This window comes from Lutra lutra, chromosome 8, assembly GCF_902655055.1.
Source record: "Lutra lutra chromosome 8, mLutLut1.2, whole genome shotgun sequence".
Classification (NCBI taxonomy): Eukaryota; Metazoa; Chordata; class Mammalia; order Carnivora; family Mustelidae; genus Lutra; species Lutra lutra.
The window spans coordinates 94651243-94677406 of NC_062285.1; the positions used below are offsets into that span (position 1 = coordinate 94651243).

The 26164-nt window shown below is 40.6% G+C and overlaps 1 protein-coding gene and 1 pseudogene across 1 annotated transcript in view; one reads left to right on the forward strand and one right to left on the reverse strand.

Moving 5' to 3' along the window:
* GRIP1 (glutamate receptor interacting protein 1) overlaps positions 1-26164 on the reverse strand; it is a 700704-nt gene that overhangs the window by 603941 nt on the left and 70599 nt on the right. The gene's annotated exons all lie outside the window — the stretch shown is intronic.
* LOC125107346 (60S ribosomal protein L23a-like) lies at positions 15614-16092 on the forward strand (annotated as a pseudogene).

Here is a 26164-nt window from a genome sequence, read left to right on the forward strand (position 1 = left end):
TCAAAAACATTACTAATATTTAATGACAAAACCAGGTATAATATTACTGACAATATGTAGATAATGTCTAATTCTAACTCTTAGTGATATTTTAAAAAACAACACACTAGTAAGTTTTTGAAAACTAAAGTTTTATATCCCTCCCTTATGCAACATATGGATTTGATGAGGTTGTGTCTATGCTTTCTAAATGACTCACAAAAAATCTGAAATAGAAGCCCAATAAGTAGCAAACTAAATTCAATACCTACAGCTCATCAGCCAATATCATCAATGTAACTTACAGGTTATTGCGCATGAAGTACTTAAACAGTACTGCCCTTGACTGCTGCTGTCAAGGGTATGCTTAATGGTGTTACCCAGGAAGTCTCATGGTGTCTGTGTTTTTGCACAATGGGGTATCTATTTTCAAATCAGACTCCAGGCAGGAAGCACCACTTCCCACCAAGGGAGATTTAAAACCTACCTCTATCTTTGTAGCACACAGAAGACATCCATTACAGCAAAGAAAACACAGATGGGGATGTTCAGGTTAGAGATACAGCATTATGTGACCACAGCCAGCAATTTGCAGAACAAACTCAAAAGAAGCAAAGCCACACTTAAGAAATCCACAGATAAATCAAACCTCTAGTCTATACTTAAAGACTGTATTTCAAGACCATAAGAAAAGAGAAAGACGTAGTTATAATGAGCCTACAGCAAAAAGCAGACATCTCAGCAGATTCAAAAGCACGGGGTCCAGACTAGTCTGGACCAAATGATTTCCAGGTCCCCACTGGTTAAAGGCTCTCGGCTGGGCTCTCTACTAAGGAGAAACCTGGGACTTACATCAAAAGCCATTAGATAGCATAGACAATTTATCATATGTAAGAACATGTAGAAAAATATGAGATAATCATAATCAGTTGTAGGTTCAACTGTTCTCAACAAATCTTCGAACTGTCTTCATAAACTCTCGGAATGATAAGAATGCTGACATCTATAGAGTACTTTCTAAGCACCCCATGTTATTCTAAGTGCTTTCCATGTACAAGCTCCTTTCAGCCTCACAACTCTATGAGTCAAGTGTATTAGTATCATTCCAAATTAACAGATGACAAAATCAAGTAGCCTGCCCATAATCTAGGAGCTGATAGAGCTGTGGAGCTGTGTAGACGGGCTCGCTCTCAGCCATCACACTAAGAACACATTGATGTTGTTAGCTGTTAGCTACGTCACATGGACTCGAGCTGGCTGTTAGAATTAAGATACTGTTCTAGAGTATAGGCAGACTAAGATCTATCAGACTCTGATAGAAATTAGATTAGTAGGACTTATTTAAGTCTGGGTAGGCCAGTCCTATATTCTAGTTCTCTACTGCCCACGAAATAGACTATATCAAACTATACCAAAGTTAGTGTTTGAAGCCAATCACTTCATGTTGCTCCTGAATCTGCAGTCTGGGCAGGCTATGTCTCTGCTCCACATAGTGTCACCTGAGGGGGCTGAAAGGCTGCTGGGGCAGAGCAGGACTCTATAACGGCAGGCTGGCATCATCTGAAAACTCACTCACTCATTTAGCTGATGGCCAGCTGTCACACAGGACCTCGGCTAGTCAGCCAGCATCTCTACTTACATGTCTCCTCACAGCATGGTAGTTAGACTCCAAGAGTAAGGACCCTAAGAAAATAAGGTGGAAGTCGATGGCATTTTTATGACTTAGCTTCAGACATCACACAGTATCACTTCCAACTACCAGTCAAGGCAATAATAAAGTTGGCTCAGGTTCAAAGAGAAGAGACATAAATCCCACCACTCAATGGAAAGAGGCAACAACAGCCTGCAATATGAGATCCACTGTGGCAGCCATCTTTGGAAAGTGTAATCTGTCATAACAAGGCAATTACAGCTTCTCAAAAGCTAAATATGATGGACCTACATGATAAATAAAATAAATAAGTGATACCAATACAGAGGGCCAAAAGATACATGAAAAGATGCTCAACGTATCATCAGGGAAATGCAAATCAAAACTATAACGAGAGGGGTGCCTGGGTGGCTCAGTGGGTTAAAGCCTCTGCCTCCAGCTCAGGTCATGATGCCAGAGTGCTGGGATCAAGCCCCACATCAGGCTCTTTGCTCAGCAGGAGCCTGCTTCTCCCTCTCTCTCTGCCTGCCTCTCTGCCTACAAGTGATCTCTGTCAAATAAATAAATAAAAATCTTTAAAACAAATTAAAAATTAAAAAATTTAAAAAATTTTTTTAAAACTACAATGAGACATCATTTCACACCAGTCAGAATGGCTAAAATCAACAACACAGGAAACAACAGCTGTTGGCAAGGATGCAGAGAAAAGGGAATCCTCTTATATTGTTGGTGGGTATGCAGACTGGTGCAGCCACTCTGGAAAACAGTATGGAGGTTCCTCAAAAAATTAAATATAGAGGGGCGCCTGGGTGGCTCAGTCGGTTAAGCACCTGCCTCTTGATTTCAGCTCTGATCATGATTTCAGGGTTATGAGATCAAGCCCAGTGTCAGGCTCTGTACTAGGTGTGGAGCCTGCTTAAGAATCTTTCTCTCCCTCTCCATCTGCCCCTCTCCCAATCTCTCTTTCTCTCTCTCTCTCAAAACAATAATAATAATAGTAGTAATAAAGTTAAAAACGTAACTACCTTATGAGCTAGCAATTGCACTACTACTACTTACCTAAATACACAAAAATACTAATTTGAAATGATATGTGACCCTGATATTTATATCAGCATTATCTACAAGAGCCAAATTAGGGAAACAGCCCAAGTGTCCATCAACTGATGGATGGATAAAGAAGAGGGGGTATACTAAGGCACCTGGGTGGCTCATTGGTTAAGCATCCAACTCCTGATTTCAGCTCAGATCATTCTCAGGGACATAAGATTGAGCCCCAGGTCAGGCTCAAACTCAGTGGGAATCTGCTTGAGATATGCTCTACTCCTTCTCCCTCTGTACCTCTTGCCATTACTCTCTCTCTAAATAATAAACAAATAAAACTTTAAAAAAATAAAAATAACAAGTAAAAAATTTTTAACAAATAAAAAATAAATAACAAATCTTTAAAAAAATAAAAATAGAGGTGATACACACACACACATGTACACACACACAGAAATATTATTCAGCCATCAAAAAGAATGAAATCTTGCCATTTGCAACAACATGGATGGAGCTAGAAAGTATTATGCTAAACAAAATAGGTCAGTCATAGAAAGACAAATACTATATGATTTCACTTATGGAATTTAAGGGGAAAAAAATGAGTAAAGAGAAAAGAAGAGAAAGAGAGGCAAACCAAGAAACAGACTCTTAATTATAGAGAACAAACTGATGGTTACCAAAGGGGAAGTGGGTAGGGGGATGGGTTAATAGGTGATGGGGATTAAGGAGTACACTTATGATGAGCACCAGGTGGTATATGGAAGTGTTGAACCACTATAATGTACACTTGAATCTAATATGCATATTATTAACTAACTGGAATTTAAATAAACTTAAAACATTTTTTAAAAAGTGAATGTTGTGGAGGCCAAGAAAAACAAGGCTGTGCCCATCTCGAATCTAGCCCTGACATAAGTGCAGCCATCTTGATGTTCCAGATTATCACAAAATATTTCTTGGGTTCTGACCTACTCAGGTTAGCACTTTAAACAGTCCCTCTCTCCTTTAATGATTGATTTAAAGCCCTGGACTCAGCTGCCTCTGTCTTTCATAACTCCCCTATACATTCCCCAACTGATCAATGTTGACCCGAGTAGGTAGGGACAACTCTACGCCCCTACTCAGCAGGAAGAAGTTACAGAAGATGAGACCTTCCACCTTCAACAACCTTAAAGATTTAAGGGTCAAAATTATTCAAGGGAAAATGTGGAGACCAAGAAAATTAAGGCCATCCCACCTCAGATTTAGATTTAGCATAAATACAGCCTCTTAGCTCCAGGTGCCATCTCAGACCCCTGTGCCCAAGGGCTGAACTTTCCCCTACTTTGCTGTAGTAAGCCCCACCCTGCTTTAGTTCAGAGATCCCCATCCTGCTTTAGTAAGCCCCACCCTGCTTTGGTTCCAGGAATCCCCACCCTGCTTTGGTAACAGGAACCCATAAATACCCCTGCCTTAACTAAGCTTGGGGTCCAAGTCCCTACTCTGCTGTGCCGGGTATACTTGCGCCCAACTTAAGCTTGTCGAATAAACCCTTGTGTGATTGCATCAGTGTTGGCTCCTTGGTGGTCTCTCGGACGCGAAAACTCGGGCATAACAAATGCAACAACATCCTAATTAAATACCTTATGAATTAATTTAAAAATAAAATTTTTACAGTTTAAATTTCCTTCTAATAATTTTTTTCCTTCTTATAATTTTCCTTTATAATAAGCTTCATTTCACTTTACAACTTAATTGTATGTGAACAATTTCAACTTCCTGGGGACCGAATGGGAGTAGGTAGGGAAATGATGACTGATATCATGAAAGAATGGGATATTTCTTTCCTGTTAAACTGGAAAAATAAGCACTGCTACTCAGGTTTTCCAGGCTAAAATGTCATTTTCAGTAACACCTTACCACCTCTGAAACGTTTCATCCTGCCTTAAAAAAGCACGGTAAATCAAAATCTCAATTTGCTTTACCAAGATGGCATGTCATTTGTAGATCCTTCAGTGAGGACACTAGAGAACAACTCCATCACTGTAACTCATGGGCCTCCGGTCAACCGTCGGCAACAGCTATTGATTTCAGTCTAACTATAAGTGTTCAGTATTTTTTTGTGTCTAAAATTCAGGGTCATCTCGTTAAATGTGCCGCTTACTTTTTCTCTTCATCATCACTTTCACCCTTCAGATACACTGTTTTCCAACCTTAGATGCCCCTCCCCCAGCTGACCTGAATCTCATGTATCACGTAATTTGTAATCTGATCACAAATCTTGATGATCGACATACTCCTGAACACACAGCCACAATCCATGCATGAGGCACACCTGTATTAGCAACATTCTTATCTGAAGATAAGATATTGGAGACATTCCAAGAAGCCATGTAAATGCAAAGAGACAATATACAGGGCTTTCCCTATTCAGAGTTTGTTAGGCAAATTACTAAAGGGTTCAGCAAGAGTATTTGAGCCTTATGGCTTCACACTGTGAAGCTTAACAAGGGCAGAAGGAGGTAAAATAAATTGGAATACTGCTGAACTCCTGGATGTTTCCAGGAAAGAGGGAGGAGTAAGAACCTATGGAGCAGGGTATCAAGGCCAGCTTGGGGGAGAGGAGAACTATGATTTATTGTCTCCCTCCACCAGGATGTAAGTTCTGTGAATACAAGGGTGGTGGCTGTTTTGCTGTCTGGGATGCCTGCAGCACAGAGAAGAGAACCTGACAAGTAGCAGATACTCAACCGGGATTTGTTGAATGAGTAAATGACATTGTAGATAGTAGTTGTCTTCGAGAAAAATTCAGTGAGAGATGAGAATCCAGGCCTTCACTCTTTTGATAGCTGACTCTGTTTTTTAGACCCCTGCCTTCTTACCAACCTCCCCATTCCCTCTCCCTCCTCACAAGTCTCAACCAAATAGAATGCTAACCTTCTCCCCTGCCTGGAGAGCTGGAGTATAGGGTAGTGTCTCCCCATTATGATGCAAGGAAATATTTACCAAGAGAAAATCTGTCCACATCAACATAACTGGTCATTGTTGCAGCCCCACTGCAAGCTTTCCCACTGGAAAGAAGCATTACCTGAAGCTTGGTCTTTTAAGCTGACTTTACAAGGTCAAAAAGTCACAGAGTGGTCACCATATACTTGCACATATTCCACTCTCCCTGGACCCACTAAAAATTAGTTAAAAAAAGAAGAGGTTTCTCCTTCATTTAAAGTCTTCTTAGAAAATTCCTCTTCCTTTCAGCTCCCCTTTTCTCTGCCCATCCTGACAACCATTACTGCTTTCAGAAATGCCCAGTCAATAGCACTAAAGGTGTGGTAGGCCGTGAGACAGGCTTTTCTCTACCTTTATGCCCTTGGTAAATGCACCCTGATTTCCAAGCCAGACTCAATCACTAGGTAGCTACCTATGGCCAGTGACTGGCCACTCCCCAACTCCACGGCCACAAATAATACAGTCTATATCGGCCCCATCGGGGGAAACATGCCTATTATTAATGTGTCCTCCCCCCTTACCACCGCAGCTGCCAACATCACTAACTCCTCCCTCCCGTACTGTACTCCCTCGGGAATATTTCTCTCATGCCCTCAGGGAACCTATCACTACCTGACCACTAATGACTCCCTAGGTTGTATATTCATTCTACTATTTCCTTCTACCACCATCTACTCTGAATCCCAGTTGCAATCCATCCTATTCCCCCAACACCGTGGAGGAAGGGCTGCCTTCCTCCCATTCATAATAGGGCAGGAATAGCCACAGGGGTGGCAACTGGAACAGCGGGGATAGGAACTTCCATAGACTTTTATTACAAACTCTCCCAAGCCCTGAATGATGACATGGAACGGACTGCTGACTCCCTCACAGCCCTACAGATGCAAGTTACCAGCCTGGCGGCCTTAGCCCTGCAGAACCGAGGGGCCTTAGACCTTCTGACCACGGAAAAGGGGGGACCTGCCTATACTTAAATGAAGAATGTTGTTACTTTGTTAACCAATCAGGTATAGTTACTTCCAGGATTAAAGAACTCAGGGATCTGATTCAAGCACGGCGGCGAGACACGTCTTTCTGGGGCCTGGACCCCTACACCTGGGTAACCTGGCTGCTCCCTTTGGCGGGACCTGTATGCATAATCCTCCTTCTAGTCTCAGTTGCTCCCTGTCTTTTCCGATGCTTGCAGGGTCGCCTACAAGAACTTGCCCGAGTGTCCGTCAAACAACTCCTCCTTCAGCCCTACTCTCGCCTGCCCACTTCCGACTACCCCTATGACAACGCCCCCCCCCCCCCCACCCCCGTCAGCAGGAAGTAGCCAGAACTGAGTCAACGCCCCTGGCACCATTATATAAAGCAAAAGGTCGGAATGTTGGGCTGGCAGAAAGAAAGGGCTACTTAAGATGGCGAAAGTTCCGGCCACAAAACCTGAGCTCGGACAGGAGAACAAAGACCCAAGCAGGAATCTGAAAACCCCCCGGCCCCCCGCTCCCATGGACCAATGGGACCCTGACAAGCGGGAATCTTAGACCCCCGCCCCGGGCTCCAGTGGACCAACGGGACCCTGACGAGCAGGCGAAATATCCAAATAAGGGAAACTTGCCAAAAGACCCTTGAACTCCCCTCGAGGCCCCTTAAAAGCCCCCTTCTCCCTGCCTTGAGCGCGACTTCCGCCATTCTGCTTTCCACAGTCTCGGAACCTCGCCCGAGGGTGCCCACCTCCTCCCGGTGCAACTTTCCTGGCTCCCCTTCTCCTGAGCCCTGAAACTTCGCCCGAGAGTGCCTTTAATAAATCTTGCCTTGCACCCACTTTGCCTGGTGTTGTGTTTATCTCGCCGGAAAAACTTTACAGCCAGGTCATTTAACTCCCAAGATCTCTGTTTCTTCATTTATAAAACTAGAGGTTGGGAATAGGTAAACTTAATTGTCTTTTCCAGACACAAATTCTTTGAATCAATAAGTAATTAACAAAACACTCCAAATGATAATCTTTCTGATGGTGTAAAGCAATGGCATAAGTTAATTCTGTCTTGCAATCTAATAGTACCACTTACTTTTCTGACCAAAAAATAACTAGGCACTCACTATACGCATAGTTTTGTGCTACTTCCCTGTTATTCCAGAACCTGCATTTATGAATGATATCTGCTTGAGTTTTGATCCATGTTTTGGAAATCTAGTTCTTATTCCAAATTCTGATATACTGTATGGTTTGTTCACTCATCTAGTTAAGAGACAGTTAAAAAGCTCAGTGCTGGGATGCCTGGGTGGCTCAGTTGGTTAAGCAGCTGCCTTCGGCTCAGGTCATGATTCCAGCGTCCTGGGATGGAGTCCCGCATCGGGCTCCTTGCTCAGCAGGAACCTGCTTCTCCCTCTGCCTCTGCCTGCCATTCTGTCTGCCTGTGCTTGCTCTCTCTCCCTCTCTCTCTGACAAATAAATAAAATCTTAAAAAAAAAAAAAAAAAGCTCAGTGCTTATTGATTAACTCCCAATAAAGAATGATTGATTTGACTTCCTTATAATGGAAGATGTTTCATTTTTGAGATTTGCTTAACTCTATGAACTAGAGAAATGGATAGGCAAGCTAATCTGTGATCAGAAGCTCCATTTATAAATGCATAAGCTAAATGTCGTGACTACCACCTGATGGGCAGTTTACTGTGGATCACTGCTTTATAGTCCACCTTCAAAACAGCCCTCTGAGAAAGGTATTATTTGTCCCATAGAACCAACTACACAAGAGACAAGAGGCTATAGGAGATTGTACTGTGAATCACAAATTCCTGACTCTAAAGCTCTCATTCCCAAGAGTCATAAGCAATTTCTAACCAATGTTCTAACATTTTTAAGTTTTTGTTCATCTGATATTCCTGTATGAAAACTTGCTGCTGCTTCACAATTAAAATGCAAACTTATTCACTGGAGACTTCTTTCTTGCTACTCTTGAGTACCAGATTGTGGCATGGTATAGAAAATTTTTTAGAGTAAATGCCGTGAGATTTTTCGCCTTGTTGAAAATGATCAAATTTGAGAGTTATCACAGTGAAGATCAGTGTGTCCTTGGGAGGGAGCCACGGCCATGGAAATCTTCCCCAAGCAATAAGCAATTAAAGGGGTGTCTGATCTGTCTGCCTTCAGGGTTCAGAATAAAATCCATCTGTTTGTGCCCTTATACAAATGGCCTAATGGCAAAATTATCTTCAGTTCCTCAGATGAATACATCTAAATAGGTTATTAATCATCATTAAACAGAGAACTTTTATCTCCTGCTTAGAGAACTTTTTGGTCTATTATGGTCAGATTAAAATACAATGTTTCTAAAGTTAAGCTTCGAGGTTGCTTTGGAACAATAATAAACTGTCACTACACAAGGAAGAAAAATAATGGAAGGTATTAGTTTGTGAATGAAAAATGGGATCCCCGGCTCCAGCATGATCTGGCTGGCAGCACCCAAACTTTTCATGGAAATTTTATTTTTAAGAGTTTGTTTAGAAAGTATCATAGTGTAAACAAACTATACCACTTAGATTTTCTTTTAATACAAGACTCATGATGCAAAGCTGAAGCCACTCATGAGGGTTGTGCTTCTCTAGAAAGTTGGGGTTTTTAAAAGAACATCTGTGAACCATACATAATTAATAAAGATTTCCTTTAAGGCAAAGGCTGGCCGAGATCCTGCTCTGTTGACTTCTGCCACAGACAGCAGAAGTGGTCTTGTTTCTCAGATTTCCACCAACAGTGAAATCCGTGTGTCCACTGACCGCGCCCACCCCGAGCATGGGATGTGGGGCGAAGAGTGTTGGAAATGGAGGGATTATGATGAGAAGTAACTTGATGGCAAAGAACATTCAGGTACATATCTTAAGGGAGCCCAGTCCAACAGGTGCTTATTTTCAAGTGTAACAGTAAAAGTGCGGAACAACCAGGATGGCACAGCTTACGAGGGTGCCAGAGTGGGCGGTACTGTGGCCCCGAGTCAACCCTGACCCAGCCCTGCCTACCTCAGTCTTTGGCCTTGAGGCCAGCTGAGTCCCGCTCTTCAGGCACAGAATTTTAGTTACAAGTAGAGAAGGAAATACAATCAGTTCTTCTGATTTGTGGCAATGTGGGAGGCAGGGTAGAAAAGTATAAATGATTTAAAAGAAACTACAAATTCCAGGGAAAATGATAAAACAGCAAATATACAGTTAGATTTTTTTGTTGTTAAGTTTTCATGGAACTAAAATAAATGAAAATATTGCTCTAGTTCTAAACACATTATATTATGCTTACTCCTGACTAGCAGCATATCGAATATATTTCATTAAGAGGCTCGGCCCAGGGACGCCTGGGTGGCTCAGTGGGTTAAGCCTCTGCCTTCGGCTCAGGTCATGATCTCAGGGTCCTGGGATCGAGTCTCGCATCAGGCTCTCTGCTCAACAGGGACCCTGCTTCCCCCGCCCCCCTCTCTGCCTGCCTCTCTGCCTGCTGGTGATCTCTCTCTGTCAAATAAAGAAATAAATTCTTAAAAAAAAAAAAAAAAAGAGGCATGGCCCATAACAAGGATGAGGGAAACACTGCTTCAAATTCTGAAAAGTTAGAAACCTAGGGAGAGGCGGATTTGTTTTGAATATCTGGAGGAATGTTGTTAAAGTTGTAAAAATAATGTATTTAACACAAGTTTCTTCTAGCCCCGGGCCAGGTTTGAAAAATACAGAGGTAATTAATATAAACCTCCCAACATAAAGGACTTTATCTATGACTGGAAAGGAGAAACAGGAAGGAAAAGGAAGCTAACGAGTGTTGAGTATTTTGTATATCAGGCATTATCATAGGCACTTCGCAGACATGAGCTCGTTTAACACTTATAACAACTTAGACCATTAGTCCCATGTCACTGTAAGGGCCTGTTTAGCCAGAGCGATTCCATCTTGGATTAAACAGTGATTTTGTTGTTTTTGCAGTAAAACTTAAACTGACCCTGTCCCCCCCCACCCCAGGGACTTACTTAAAAGCAAGCTCAGGAAACCAGTCCCAGGTAACAAAGCCCAAATAAAGGGTAGGTCAGGCCAGGTGGAGGTATCCAATCAGTGGGGCGTGCATACTGTCTCCCTAGCTACCAAGGAGTATGGGCCCCGCCTTTTGGGTGCCAATTCTGACCAAGGTGATAGGCTAGTTCAAATATCCACTAGGGTAAATTGTAATTCAATTGGCCACCCGTGTGTGACCTAGCATGACTGTGCAGCTTTCTCTGTGTGTTACAATCTCACTGGCCACCTATGCATGGCCAGGCCCAACCACACGGCCTTTGCCCTTAAAAGCTAGTCTGTAAAGCAGAAAGGGGTCCCCCTCTCTGTAAGAGGCGCGGCCCTGGCCAATCAGTTTGATTCTTGATGCTTGGCGTGAAATAAAGCTTTGCTTGACCTTTGCTTTGTATCAGTCTCGCTCCTTTAATCAAGGACCCATTATTGGGGGACCTTTCATTACGTTATTTTCCAAGGATAATTCCCATTTTACACAGGCTCACAAAAGCTCAGAAAAATTGACTATCTTGCCCAGGATTGTATAGCAATGTGGTTAAGCTGCAATTTAAAACCACTGTATCTGTATCTGTATCTGTATTCCACTACTCAAACAAATGTATCTAAGTACAACATACAACAGACTGGGAGGTAAGTGTTGCTCCTAAGACAAACCATGCTCAGTAATAATTAGCTTTTCATTTATTTGAACTCTACAAAACATCTGCAATAGACAAAAATCAATTAGTAATGATTAGAGCTGTGGTTTCATTTCCAAATTAGGGAGAATAAGGCATTGGCACAGTAGGCAGGGGAGGAAAGAAATATTTCTTCCATATAGCTGAGTGAAGGGAAATCAAGATGTTATCCACGATAACCTCAAGTGTCAAAGTAAACTACGGAATTATTAGTTACAATATTTCATTAATTTCTATAAATAATTACTATTTCTGAATGGAAGAGTAAAGGAAAACATGAAGGCACTTGAAGAAAGCTTGGGCACAACCAACTTTTTCAATAATGGGCAGCATATTCACAGTCATATTGTGAGAGCCAAATGATATATTAATAGCAATGTTGAAAAAGAGCCAGTTTGATTTTTTAATGGTGATATAAAAGCTGTGCCAAGCAATTTAATTCATCCAAAATATACTTCGTGATAATAATAAGTATATTTTAATCGATACTAACTACATCAATAAGAACACTGGAATTTGTCAAAGTGAACCATTTTTTTGACTCTCTAGGGTGTATTTAGCCAGAGCCCATCTCAATTTGGATTCCAAATTAACAACAGTAATGGGAGTTCTTGGCCTCAATTTCAGCAGTTTCATGAAAGAGAAAATGCTTTCACTGAACAGGACACATTCAAACACAACTCAAAATATCACTGAAATAAATAGAAATCTCATGGTAGTACTAAGATACTTTTAGCCCTATTCAAATTTCCAAGAATGTTGTGGGTACATTTTCTTAGGCATAGATTGAACTCAGTTAAATTTTTTTTTTCTTTTTTTTTAAGAGAGAGAGGGAAGGAGGGCATCTTAAGCAGGCTCCGTGCCCAGCATGGAGCGCAACATGGGGCTAGATCTCACAACCTTAAGATCATGACCTGAGCCAAAATCAAGAGCTGGAACCTTAAGCAACTAAGCAACCCAGACACCCCAAGAACTCAGCTGAATCTTAAATCCCATGCACACTAAGGGCTATGGTCTGCTAATGCAGATATTCAGGGACAACGGCAGAAACTTAAAACATGATTCATATTCATCAAAATCTGTGAATTTCCTCTAGAACTGTGAATATATTTTCATCATGTTGCACAATTCTTAAAGGATCAGTAGTTCTATTAATTTTAAGATAATTCAGTAACAGAACATGAATAAGCAGGCTGCACTTGGCAAACCAATGCTTCACGGAAAGCCCAATGCCTACATCCTAGAACAATAATTTTTGAGATTTGGTTTTAAATCTTTCCTTTTGTTTAGCTTTTAAATATAATTTCAAATTCAGTGTGTTTGGATATATGTCAATTTAGCAAGAAAGTGCAACCGAGCAGGCAGGTGGCTCTTCCAGAGACATTTAAATACCAAGAAGTCCCAAGTAAAAGCTTGGTATATCTATTCAACAAATGCTTAAGATGAGACAAGTGCTGTAAACTAATGACACCTAACATACATCTATAGAACACTTCACTCAACAAACAGTAGAATACAGTCTTCTCAAGTACACATGAAACACTCCCCATGATAGACCATGTGATAGGCCATTAAAACAAGCCTACAAATACATTTAAAGGAATAGAAGTTATCCAAACTATGTTTTCTGGCCCCAATAGAATGAAACTAAAATGCAATAACACAAAGAAATTTGGAAAATTCAAAAATATGTGGAAATTAAAGAAACAAAAACACCTCTAATTAACCAATGGATCAAAGAAGAAATCACAAGAGAAATTAGAACATACTTTAAAAAGAAAGAAAATGAAAATAAACATACCAAATTTACAGGGTACAGCAGGAGCAGTGCACAGAAGGAAATTTAATGCTAGAAACATTTATATCAAAAAGAGGGGCGCCTGGGTGGCTCAGTGGGTTAAGACCTCTGCCTTCGGCTCAGGTCATGATTCCAGGGTCCTGGGATCAAGTCCCGCATGGGGCTCTCTGCTCAGCAGAGCTCTCTGCTCTGCCTGCCTCTCTGCCTACTTGTGATCTCTGCCAAATAAATAAATAAAATCTTTAAAAAAAATAAAATAAAAAAGAAAAAATATCTGCAATCATTAACCTAACCTTCCACTTTAAGATACTGGGTAAAGAAAAGCAAACCACACCGAAAGCAAGCAGAAGGAAGGAAATAAAGATTTGAGCAAAAATTAGTGAAATAAAAAAAGTAAAAAAGAGAGACAAAGAAAATCAATTAAACCTAAAGTTGGGTCTTTGAAAAGATCAATACAATTTACAAACTTTAGCTAGACTAACCAAGGGAAAAAAGAGAAAAGACACAAATTACTAAAATCAAGAATGAAAGCAGGGACATTATTTAACAATCTTACAGAAACAAAAAGGATTATAAAGGAATACTGCAAAAAAACATATATGCCAACAAATTAGAAAATCTAGATGAAATAGATGAGTTGTTAGAAATATATAAACTACGAAAACTGATTCAAGACATAAAACAAACAAACAAGCAAACAAAAACTGAATAGACCTATACCAATACTGAATTAGTCATTTAAAAACCAACCAAAGGAAAGAAAGCACAGGTCCAAATGTCTTTACCAGTGAATTTTACCATTCATTCAACCTAGAGTTAATATACAGAAAAACCTGCACACAAATGTCTAAACTAGCATTATTCATAATAGCTAAAGTGTAGAAACAAGCCAAATGTCCATCAACTGATGAGACGATAAATAAAATGTGATATATCCATACAATGGAGTATTTTATTTGGCAATAATAATGAATAAAATGTTGATACATGTTACAATATGGATGAATCTTGAAAACATTATGCTAAGTCCAAGAAGTCAGTTACCAAAGACAACATATTGGATGATTCAATATAAACTGTCCAGAATAGGCAAATCTATAAAGACAGGAAGTAAATGAGGGGTTGCCTAGGGCTGGGAACTTGGTGGGGAGGCAAGGGACTCATGGCTACTGAATGAGGATGGGATTTTTCTTTTGGGGCAATGAAAATGTTCTCAAATGGACTGTGGTGACAATTCTATAAATACAGTTAAGGCCGCTGAATTGTACACTTTTTTTTTTTAAGATTTAATTTATTTATTTGACAGAGAGAGAAACAGAGAGATCACAAGCAGGCAGAGAGGCAGGCAGAGAGAGCGAGAGGGGGAAGCAGGCTCCTTGCCGAGCAGAGAGCCTGATGTGGGGCTTGATCCCAGGACCCTGGGATCATGACCCGAGCTAAAGGCAGAGGCTTAACCCACTAAGCCACCCAGGTGCCCCTTTACTTTTTTTTTTTTTTTTAAGATTTGTTATTTATTTATTTGAGAGGAGAGAGACAGAGAGAGCACACAAATGGGGGAGGGGTGGGTGCACTGAAAGAACAGAGCCACCCAGGCGCCCTCATACACTTTAATTGAGTGAATTGGTGAACTATATGAATTATGCCTCAAAAAAACTGTTAAAATGTGAATTAGTAATCTGGAACTTTTTCACAAGTGAAAAAAAAAAAAAAGAGAGACCTCTGACTATAAAATTAAAAAGTTAGAGGCCAGCTGCCACCTAAGCCAAGACAGTAGGGCTAAGATACCCTGACGGCACCTATGTTACCTAATGCCCTGGGAGTCTCAAGAGCAGCCCGGGGAAAACATCCCCTCTGCACCACCATTACCTCCACCTCACCGATAGCTCCCTTGGTACATGGATGAATAGAAAAGCCCAGACCAACTCACTGATTCCCCACCCCTTGACCACAATGGGGGTGGAGGAGAAGGCATGAGGTAGAGGAACAAGTTCCTGGTACATAGAGATTGGCCCATCCTGGAAGATACACTAGAGTGAAATTAGGGGATCACCAAAAATTATATCCTCACAGTTTCTATTATCCCCTCTGTATTTTGGAACTCTGGATTTCTCTCACTTTCCCTCTCCTTTGAGTAAAACTCTGCCTACTGAAAGAGGCTCTTGCATCCTCACATCTCACTCCTAACCTGAGAAAAACCTTCACTCCCAGAAAGATCTGCTAATGCCTGCCCACATAAAAAGAAGGAACAACAAGCACTAACTTGTCACACCCCAAGAACTGTGGTGATAGTTCACCACACAGTTTCCAGCTGCAGACCTAAGAAGATACACTCGGCAACCCCTGAACAGAGAGACTGACAGAGTGGGGGGGGAAGCATATCCTTAAATCTTGACTGTCCTCCAATACTGAAGTTTGGCCTTTACTCAAAAACTTTTAAAAATGGAACCTTTGGATCCCTTTTACGAAGATGGCGCCGAAAGCTAAGAAGGAAGCCCCTGCCCCTCCCAAAGCCGAAGCCAAAGCAAAGGCTTTGAAGGCCAAGAAAGCAGTGCTGAAAGGTGTCCACAGTCACAAAAAAAAGAAGATCCTCACATCATCTACGTTCCGACGACCCAAGACTCTGCGTCTCCGAAGGCAGCCCAAATACCCTCGGAAGAGCGCCCCCAGGAGAAAAAAGCTTGATCACTATGCCATCATCAAGTTCCCCCTGACTACTGAGTCAGCCGTGAAGAAAATAGAAGACAACAACACACTTGTGTTCATTGTGGATGTCAAGGCCAACAAGCACCAGATCAAACAGGCTGTGAAGAAGCTCTGTGACATTGATGTAGCCAAGGTCAACACCTTAATCCGGCCTGAAGGAGAGAAGAAGGCATACGTTCGGCTGCCCCTGACTATGATGCTTTGGATGTTGCCAACAAAATTGGGATCATCTAAACTGAGTCCAGCTGGCTAAATCTAAATACAGTTTTTTCATGATAAAAGAAAATAATAATAAAAAATATAAATAAATAAATAAATAATTTTAAAAAATGAAACCTTTGCTGGAGTGCCTAGGTGGCTCAGTTGATCAACATCTGCCTTCAGCTCAGGTCATGATCTCGGGGTCCTAGGCTTAAGCCCCACATTGGGCTCTCTGCTCAGCAGCAAGTCTGCTTCTCCCTCCCACTCTACCTCTGTGTGTGCACTCTCTCTCTCAAATAAATAAGTAAAATCTTAAAAAAACAAGAAATGGAACCTTTGAAAAAATCTGCAGCGCAAAAGTGACACTTAAGAATTGAATGCAAAATCCTCTTCTTGAGTATTTTTACCACCAGCATGTACTCCATAAAGCATATGTAATACATGGAGCTTCTCCCACCAAGATTTAAGAAGATATTTCGTTAAATAAGAGTAGGCAGAATAAGAAAAGTAAGCAGCAAAATAAAAAGTAGCTCAGAAGTAAAATTCACATCGCAAGCAATGTAAAACAGACTTGACACAACAGAAAATGGAATAAGGATGAAGAACAAACTTGGGCAAGTACCCAAAAGAAGAAATAAAAAGATGAAAAGGATGAATCTGAAGGTAACCATTTGCAAGGTCTGATCACAAAGCCTGCCTATGAATAATGATAGGTATTCTTGAAGCAGAAACCAGAGCAAATGAGTGTATCAGAATGTGGGGAAAAGAAGTGACTCCTCTATCTTAGCCTGATTTTCCCTTGCAGGAAAATAATTCCAAAAAAAGTTAAGGCATTTTCAGCTGGGATACAAACCCAGGTTTGAATGGACCCTAAATGTATGTTTTTGTCAGTTCAAAGCTTCCAAAAGATATACTAAAAGAAAACTTTCAAAACCTGGAAAAGAACTGGCAAACCAGTGCGCTAAGCAAGTTACAGGGTTTTGTTTTGTTTTGTTTTGTTTTGTAAAGATTTTATTTATTTATTTGACAGACAGAGATCACAAGTAGGCAGAGAGGCAGACAGAGAGTGGGGGGAAGCAGGCTCCCCGCTGAACAGAGAGCCCAATGCGGGGCTCAATCCCAGGACCCTGAGATCATGACCTGAGCTGATGGCAGAGGCTTAACCCACTGAGCCACCCAGGCACCCCTGCAAGTTACAGTTTTAAAAAATCTAAAAGCCATATCTATCACTTATGAAATTCCAATTTTCTGAAAAAATGATAGACTGAGTTTGGATTCTCTCTACAATAATAAATGCGAGAAGGCTATGGAGTAGTGTCTGTAATGAGGCTGTAACCGCTACCCGTAGGTGGCTATTTAAACTAACGGAAAGCAAATAAATGCAAATTTTAGTCCTCCACTGGCACATTTCAAGCATTCAAGAGTCACATGTGGCTAGTGGCAGCCATCTTGGACAGCAGAGATGTCTACCCCTTCTATCGCTGCAGACAGTTCTACTGAACAGGCTGGGCCATCACGTTGTGAATACAAGTTCTTGACCAAATAATTGCATGGGGAAGTTGGAATTTCTGTTTGAAGGTTAGAGAAAACATTTTTTAGATCTGATTTTTTCGATCTCAGACATATATTACCCCTGCCCCTTTCTGAGAAAAATGCTTGTTTATGCATGCCATCCTGCTTACTAGTCTCATTTTAAATTCATGACCACAAATCCCAAAGGGACGATAAGAACTGCCTGGAACTCCACTACATACCCCTGAAAAGTTCATTTTACACATTCTTCTTTCAAAATCCCTCTCCCCATCCCCTTCCTTGCTCATCTCGCTTCTCCTAATTTCCACAGGTCCCTCTCAACCAAAGTGTTCTCCAAAGAGAAAATACAGCAACTGCATAGGAACCCCCTGCATCCAGTCCACGTTCATGTATAATAAAGAAGAGCCCCAGCTGCTAATAGAGACCTTGGCCTTCCATCCATTTCAGGGATGGCACTTCTGCCATTATTCCTCTCTCCCCAGCAGCATGAATGTCCTCTCTACCGGGTTTTGCCCACCAGCATTAAACCATGCTCCGAAATTTCCTTAAAAAAAAAAAAAAATGGTGTTTACGAGCTCGCATATACAAAGAACAGATTGGTGGTTGTCAGGGGCAAGGGTTGGGGGGGTGGTAAAATGGGTAAAGGCAGTCAAAAGGTACAAATTTTCAGTTATAAAATAAATCAGTCCTAGAGACATAAACCCCAGCATGGTGACCACAGTTAATAATACCGTATATCTGAAAGTTGCTCAAAGAGTAAATCTTAAAAGTTCTCATCACACACACAAAAATTCTGTAGCTCTATATGGTAACAAACGTTAGCTAGACATTGTGGTGATCACTTTGCAATAGATACAAATATCAAATTATTATGTTGTACAATTAAAACTAATACAATGTTGTATATCAGGTATACCTCAGGGATTTAAAAAAGAAAAGAAAAGAAAACAAACACAGTGTTTGGACACTAAGTGCCCTTCAGCTGTAACATCATTTTTTCTGCTCTTCTCACTCAGGTCGCAGCTCAAACAAAGTCTCCTCGAGGTACCCTTCACTGACCATCCTATGCAAAACTGCCCCCACCTCATATGGCCAGTCTCTGTCACATTAGGATGTTTTCTTCATAACACTCACGTCAGGAGGAAAAAATAGTTCCAATACCACAGACCTTGTCTGCTGATTTATAACCCACATCTCCAATGGAGCAAATAATAACCATAATAAAAGAACAATCGTTAGTGTGCCATGGTCCAAGCTTTGCTTCTTATTCAATTTTCACAGCTTTAAGGAACATACTATTAATACCTTATTTTATAGCCTAGAAAGCTAAGGCCCAGGAAGGTTGTGTAGCTTGCCCAAGGCCACACAGGTAAGGGGACAAACCAAGTTAAGGTCCAAGCAGGCTTTCCTCACAGCGCATGCTCTCAACCACTATATTTTGCTGCCTGTCTCTATGATAGGTACACAAATACACATTTTGTTTGTTTGCTGAATGAAGTTTTTGACCAAGTCATCACAAAGCAAAGTTTTAATTCAAGAAGGAAAAGATTAAGGAAGTGAACTTTGAAACCAACTAAGGGTATAAGATAATGGTAAGTGGCATTACCCACCAATAAGGAAAAGTATAGTGCAGAACCACCTAAATAATTAATCCACATATAGGAGCAAAAAAGAGAAAGCTTTTTAAAAGGAAAAAAAAAGTGCAAAAGAAAATTCGTAGTAAAAAGAGCAAGAAATAAAAATATAGACAATCAAGACAAAGTTACATAACATGGGTCCATCTGCTCACAATTTTTGTAAATTTTTGGTTGCAGTGTGAGCTGTTCTGATAATAACAGGTGACCACACGTGCTCCATAGAACTCTCACCGCTCTGCATGTCTGTCCTATCTCTCCCTCCACCCATAACTGTTCTCATTCCATTTTCATTTCAAAGCCCCGAATTTTTTTTGTATGAGCTAAAATTATTTCTTTTTTTTAATTTTTTATTAATTATTTTTATTAGCACTTAATATATTATTTGCCCCAGGGGTACAGGTCTGTGAATCGTCAGGCTTATAGAGTTCACAGCAATCACCATATCACATACCCTCCCCAATGTCCATAACCCAATCACCCTCTCCATACCACCCCCCAGCAACCCACAGTTTGTTTTGTGAGATTAAGAGTCTCTTATGATTTGTCTCCCTCCTGATCCCATCTTGTTTCATTTTTTTTCTTCCTTACCCCCAAATCCCCCACGTTGCCTCTCAACTTCCTCATATCAGGGAGGTCATATGATAATTGTCTTTCTCTGAATTATTTCACTCAGCATAATACCCTCTAGTTCCACCATTTCATTTCTTTTGATGGTTGCATAGTATTCCATTGTGTATATATACCATATCTTCTTTATCCTTTCATCTGTTAACGGACATCTAGGTTCTTTCCATAGTTTGGCTATCGTGGACATTGCTGCTATAAACTTTCAGGTGCATGTGCCCCTTCGGATCACTATATTTGTATCTTTAGGATAAATACCCAGTAGTGCGATTGCTGGGTCATAGGGTAGCTCTATCTTCAACTTTTTGAGGAACCTCCATGCTCTTTTCCAGAGTGGTTGCACCAGCTTGCATTCCCACCAACACTGTAGGAGGGTTTCCCTTTCTCCACATCCTCTCCAACATCTGTCATTTTCTGACTTGCTAATTTTAGCCATTTTGACCCGTGTGAAGTGCTATCTCATTGTGGTTTTGATTTGTATTTCCCTGATGCCAAGTGATGTGGAGCACTTTTTCACGTGTCTGTTAGCCATGTGGATGTCTTCTTCACAGAAATGTCTGTTCATGTCCTCTGCCCATTTCTTGATTGGATTATTTGTTCTTTGGGTGCTGAGCTTGAAAAGTTCTTTATAGATTTTGGATACTAGCCCTTAATCTGATATGTCCTTTGCAAATATCTTCTCCCATTCTGTTGGCTGTCTTTTGGTTTTGTTGACTGTTTCCTTTGCTGTGCAAAAGCTTTTAATCTTGATGAAGTCCCAATAGTTCATTTTTGCCCTTGCTTCCCTTGCCTTTGGTGATGTTTCTAGGAAGAAGTTGCTGTAGCTGAGGTCGAAGAAGTTGTTGGCTGTGTTCTCCTCAAGGTTTGTGACGGATTCCTGTCTCATATTGAGGTCTTTCATCCATTTGGAGTCTATTTTTGTGTGTGGTGTAAGGAAGTGGTCCAGTTTCATTTTTCTGCATGTGGCTGTCCAATTTTCCCAACATCATTTGTTGAAGAGACTGTCTTTTTTCCATTGGACATTCTTCCTGCTTTATTACAGATTAGTTGACCATAGAGTTGAGGGTCTATTTCTAGGCTCTCTATTCTGTTCCATTGATCTATGTGTCTGTTTCTGGGCCAGTACCATACTTTCTTAATGATTACTGCTTTGTAATAGAGTTTAAAGTCTGGAATTGTGATGCCACCAACTCTGGCTCTTCAGGGTCTTTTCTGGTTCCATATAAATTTTAAGATTATTTGTTTCATTTCTTTGGAAAAAAATGGATGGGATTTTGATAGGGATTGCATTAAATGTGTAGATTGCTTTAGGTAGCATAGACATATTCACAATATTTGTTCTTCCAATCCATGAGCATGGAATGTTTTTCCATTTCTTTGTATCTTCTTCAATTTCTTTCATGAGTACTTAAAAGTTTTCAGAGTACAGATTCTTTGCCTCTTTGGTTAGGTTTATTCCTAGGTATCTTGTGGTTTTGGGTACAATTGTAAATGGGATTAATTTCTTTTTCTTCCGTCTTGTTGTTGGTGTGTAGAGATGCAACTGATTTCAGTGCATTGATTTTATATCCTGACACTTGACTGAATTCCTGTACCAGTTCTAGCAGTTTTGGAGTGGAGTCTTTTGGGTTTTCCACATAAAGTATCATATCATCTGCAAAGAGTGAGAGTTTGACTTCTTCTTTGCCAATTCAAATGACTTTAATTTCTTTTTGTTGTCTGATTGCTGAGGCTAGGACTTCTAGTACTATGATGAATAGCAGTGGTGATAGTGGACATCCCTACCGCATTCCTGACCTTAGCAGAAAAGCTGTTAGTTTTCCCCGTTCAGGATGATATTTGCTGTGGGTTTTTCATAGATGGTTTTGATGATATCGAGGTATGTACCCTCTATCCCTACACTTTGAAGAGTTTTGATCAAGAAAGGATGCTGTACTTTGTCAAATACAAAGCCCCGACTTTTATTTCTTTCCCTCCCATTCTGTTTTTCCACATTTAGGAACTCCAAGATTTCTCTCCTTCTTGACTTCAAACACTTGCCACAACTCGCAGGGTTTCAAGCCATGTGACAGCACACACTTCTATCCTGTATTACTCTATCTTTTCCCGAGGTGGTTGTCACCTTAAACTAAACTGGAACCAAATTTGGGAGGAGGCAGCCCTGTCATCCACACCTGTTTTTTCCCTCAGGGCCTCTCCCAGTATTTTATACATAAATTGGGTAAATAGTGCAAGGCAAGGAGAGTACCATACACATGTCCCATTATCTAATACTTAGGACAGTATCATAAAAAAAAAAATTAAAGAATACATGTTTCTATAGAGCACATAATATACAGGAATTAGCTATATTCCTCTAAATCTTTATTTCTTTCATAACCAAATAATAGGAATTAGATATTAGCCATTACTAATACCTAATCATTTCCCATCACTGTGTGTCTGCTAACATGTCTAACCAATGATTTCTATCAACCTCCAAAGCATCTTTCAAAGTCATCTCTGGAGAGCCTTTGACCAATGACGGACCAACATCTGAACTGTTTCCTCCCATAAACTTCCACGTTAGCCCCCCACACACATAGCTCAGTCCACCCCCTCACCTGCAGCAGTTCTAGTAAGGTCACTTTTATAAAAACCAGTAAGTTCAGCTAATGATGTACTATATGCTGGCTAACTGAACATAATAATAAAAAAATAATTAATTAATTAAAACTTGTAGTTAAAAAAAATAGCAAGTCACAAGGACACATCAACATCAGATAATCAGTCCAAATATTCTTGGAAGAATTTGTTACAGTTTTTACTATATTCCAGCTCATGAAGTTTGGATATTCTGGCCCAGACTTTGAATTTTGCCCTGGCTTGCAGCATAGGATTGCCAGATGGAGCAAACACGAACATACACAAACAAGATGCTAGGTTCGATTTGAATTTTACAGAAAACAACAAAAAATATTTTAGTACAAGGACGCCCCTTACAGTGTTTGGGGCACACTCACACTTCTTAAATATTGCATAGGACATATTTAGACCAAAACAGTATTTGTTGTTTATCTGAAATTCAAATTTAACCAGGTGTCCTGTATTTTGTCTGGCAACTCTACCCTGGAAGACAGAAATCAGACTTCCCATATTTCTGGAACCATCTTCACTTAGCATTGATGTCACATTCCCTAAACTGGTATTTTTGTAAAATGCTTCCTGGCTAATCCAATCTATTCCTCTCTTACTCTACTTGCTTACCCTAGCTCTGTTCCTACTGGAGATTTTTAAAATCAGTTCTGATTATCTCTTCAGACTTTGCTCTAGCTCAGCTGTTTGTTTAAAAGAGCCAAGTCTCCCCCAGTGTTTCCCAACATAAATTATACTGCGAGCTTATAAGCTACCTCAATTCTCTTCCACAGGCTCCAGGGGTAAAAGGGAGAGGGAGAAAATAAGCTAAATCCTCAGTCACAGAGATGCAGTAGGCAGCAGATTTGAGATCCTGTAGTGTTTTTTAGAATTTTCAATTAATAAACCAGACTTAAAAATCAAGAGAGTACCTAAAAATTCTCACTGTGGTTTCTCTTGGGGTGGGGGTGGGGGGAGAAGACCCAGCAACTCTGAGCCTGCGTTGCTGTCTGATAATCAGAGACTGGAAGTGAAGAGGTGCTAAAGACCCCTAAACCAAAGACCCCACCACTCCCAACTGTCTCACCTGCATCCCAGCATGCACATGACCACATCTGATACTCTCTCACACAAACCCTTCGCTTTTCACATGTCCACATGACCAACCACCCCGGTTTCTACCTTCCATCTTCTGATGCTTCATGAGCTACGCAGGCATGTCACACCCAGCAGGTCCCAGCTTTCCACTGTCCCTACTAGCATCTGTACAATGTCTGCCTGGACAGAAGAGTGGGTTTGCTTAGATGTAAAATAAAACTGAATTCGATCCAAGAGAGAGAGTTTTTGCATAAGCGGTGAGGAAAAAAAATATCCTGAGGAAAATATGTGCCAAGTTATAAATCAAGAAAGCAGTGTAAATCCTGCAAGCACTGCACAGGAAATGAACAGCACTGATTCAAACCCACTGGAACAAATGCAGGACTTTCCCTATTATTAAAGCAGTGATAAATGCAGCCAATGTGCCCCATTGAGAAGAACGGGAGCACAACCCATTTTCAAGCTCAAAACACAGTGTTTGGAAGTTGTACAATCTGTCAAGAAGTAAAGACGACCTAAAACAAAGCACTGAAAGCAAATCTTCATGTTGAAATTCACTGACCTAAATCTTACAAAGAATGTAAATGAGACACTGCCACAGATTACACCAAGAGAACAACCGGTAAACACTGCACACCAGTCACAGAACAGACTGAAACACAGAATTCCCGCTGCATAGCCCATGATCTCACGTTTATCTGGCAACCTTCCTCAGCTTGCAACTTCACAAAGGTTCTGTTATCCAACGTGCTACACAGGGGGTGATACTGGCTTTTATCACAAGGCAATGCATGCAACAAACTAAATTAAAATTCTCTAATCAGTTTCAAGAAACAATTTGATTTTATTATAACAACCATATATAATTAATAAGGTTCATGATTCAAGACCCAGTCTGTAGACCTACTTTCTTTTCTCATTTTTAGCCATGAAGTCATTTTTAAGAGGACTCAGACATACCTTTTTCCTTTTCCAGTAGAACGGTACCAGACTCATGGTTTTCTTTCTACTCGTCTTTTTCTTTATTAGTTTCCTTGCCCTCCCTTTCTTTCTTTGCCTCTCCTTTTCATCTTTACTTTCAGAGACTTTCCTAAAGCAAAAGTGCTTTGTCCCTATCAGGGTTGAATTGCAGTTATAGTTGGCTTTTTGCCAACAGGAAAAAAAAATATATCAGGTAAAGAATATCAGTGACCTTTCAGGCCTCCCCCTGCCCACCAGCACCTCAGTTTCTCCCTGCTGCTTGCTTTTTTTCCCCTCTTTTCACCATCTGTTTTAGAATAAAATTATCAAGAGAGAGAGAATAGATGTGTATTAGTTTCCTGAAGCTGCTGTAACAAATTACCACAAACGTGGTTGCTTAAAATGACAGACATTTACTTTCCCAGTAGTGGAGACCAGAAGTCTGGCTCCAGCAGGGCCATGCTTCCTCCAGGGACACCAGTGGAACACCCTTCCTTGCCTCTCCCAGCTCACAGGGGCTGCCCTGGTGGTCCTTGGCTGTGGCTGCCTCATTCTACTCTCTGCCTTCATCTTCACAGCACCCTCTCCTCTGTTCATGTGATCTCTCTCTGTCCTCTCTTATGGGGACACTGGTGATGTCATTTAGGGTTTACCTGGATAATCCAGGGTAATCTCCTTCTCAAGATCTTTGACTACATCTCCAAAGACCTTTTATCTAAATAGAGTAATAGTTAAAAATCACAGGAATTAGTATTTGATTTCTTTGTGTGGCCATCACTCAACCCGCTACAAGGTGAGTATTGTACCACATGCAGAATATTGTCATCGGCTGAAGAGCATTAGCCAGCGACATGGTATGTTTCAATTACACGGCATATTATGAACATTCTTATCAAACAAGTCCCACTGGTAGCAGTCAACCTTAGCACTTCGTAGCTGAAAGATTCAAGATTCTTAATCAGGAAAATTACTGGATGACAGAGGGAATTGGGTTAAATGAAGAAATTATTCAATGGGTAAAACTATACCTCTCATAACTTGATGAAGACCCAATTTAGAAGGTACTCCATGAACAGGATAACATTCTATTAATACAAAACCAATGAGCCTGGCTATGGAGAGGAGAATATAATATGTCGAAATGTGATCCACCCATGACTCCCCCAATTATAGTTGGGCGGGAATGAAGAAGAAGAGAAGCAACAAAATATCCTTTCTGGGACACCACAGAAAACCCATGAGTTAAATGTTGAGCACTGCATGACAGCAGATAATAATATTTTGAGCTTAAAGGGAATGAAAAAAGTATAATAGAATTGGGAATGGAATTCATTTTTGAGAAAAGTGAACAGAGTATATAACTAATTTCACCAAGCTTTATCTCAGATAGGAAACAAACTGTAGGCCTACAAAATGTGTACATAGTGAAAAGAGAGGAATTTAAATTATTATCAAAGGATTAAAAGCAATAAAAAAAAAGCCATCTTCAAGTGAAGCTATGAGGCCATTTTTTAAAGGTCAATGGCTGGCCTTGTTGCATTAACTTTAAAAGAAGATAGGGGTACCTGGGTGGCTCAGTCATTAAGCATCTGTCTTTGGCTCAGGTCATGATCCCAGGGTCCTGGGATGGAGCCCCACAT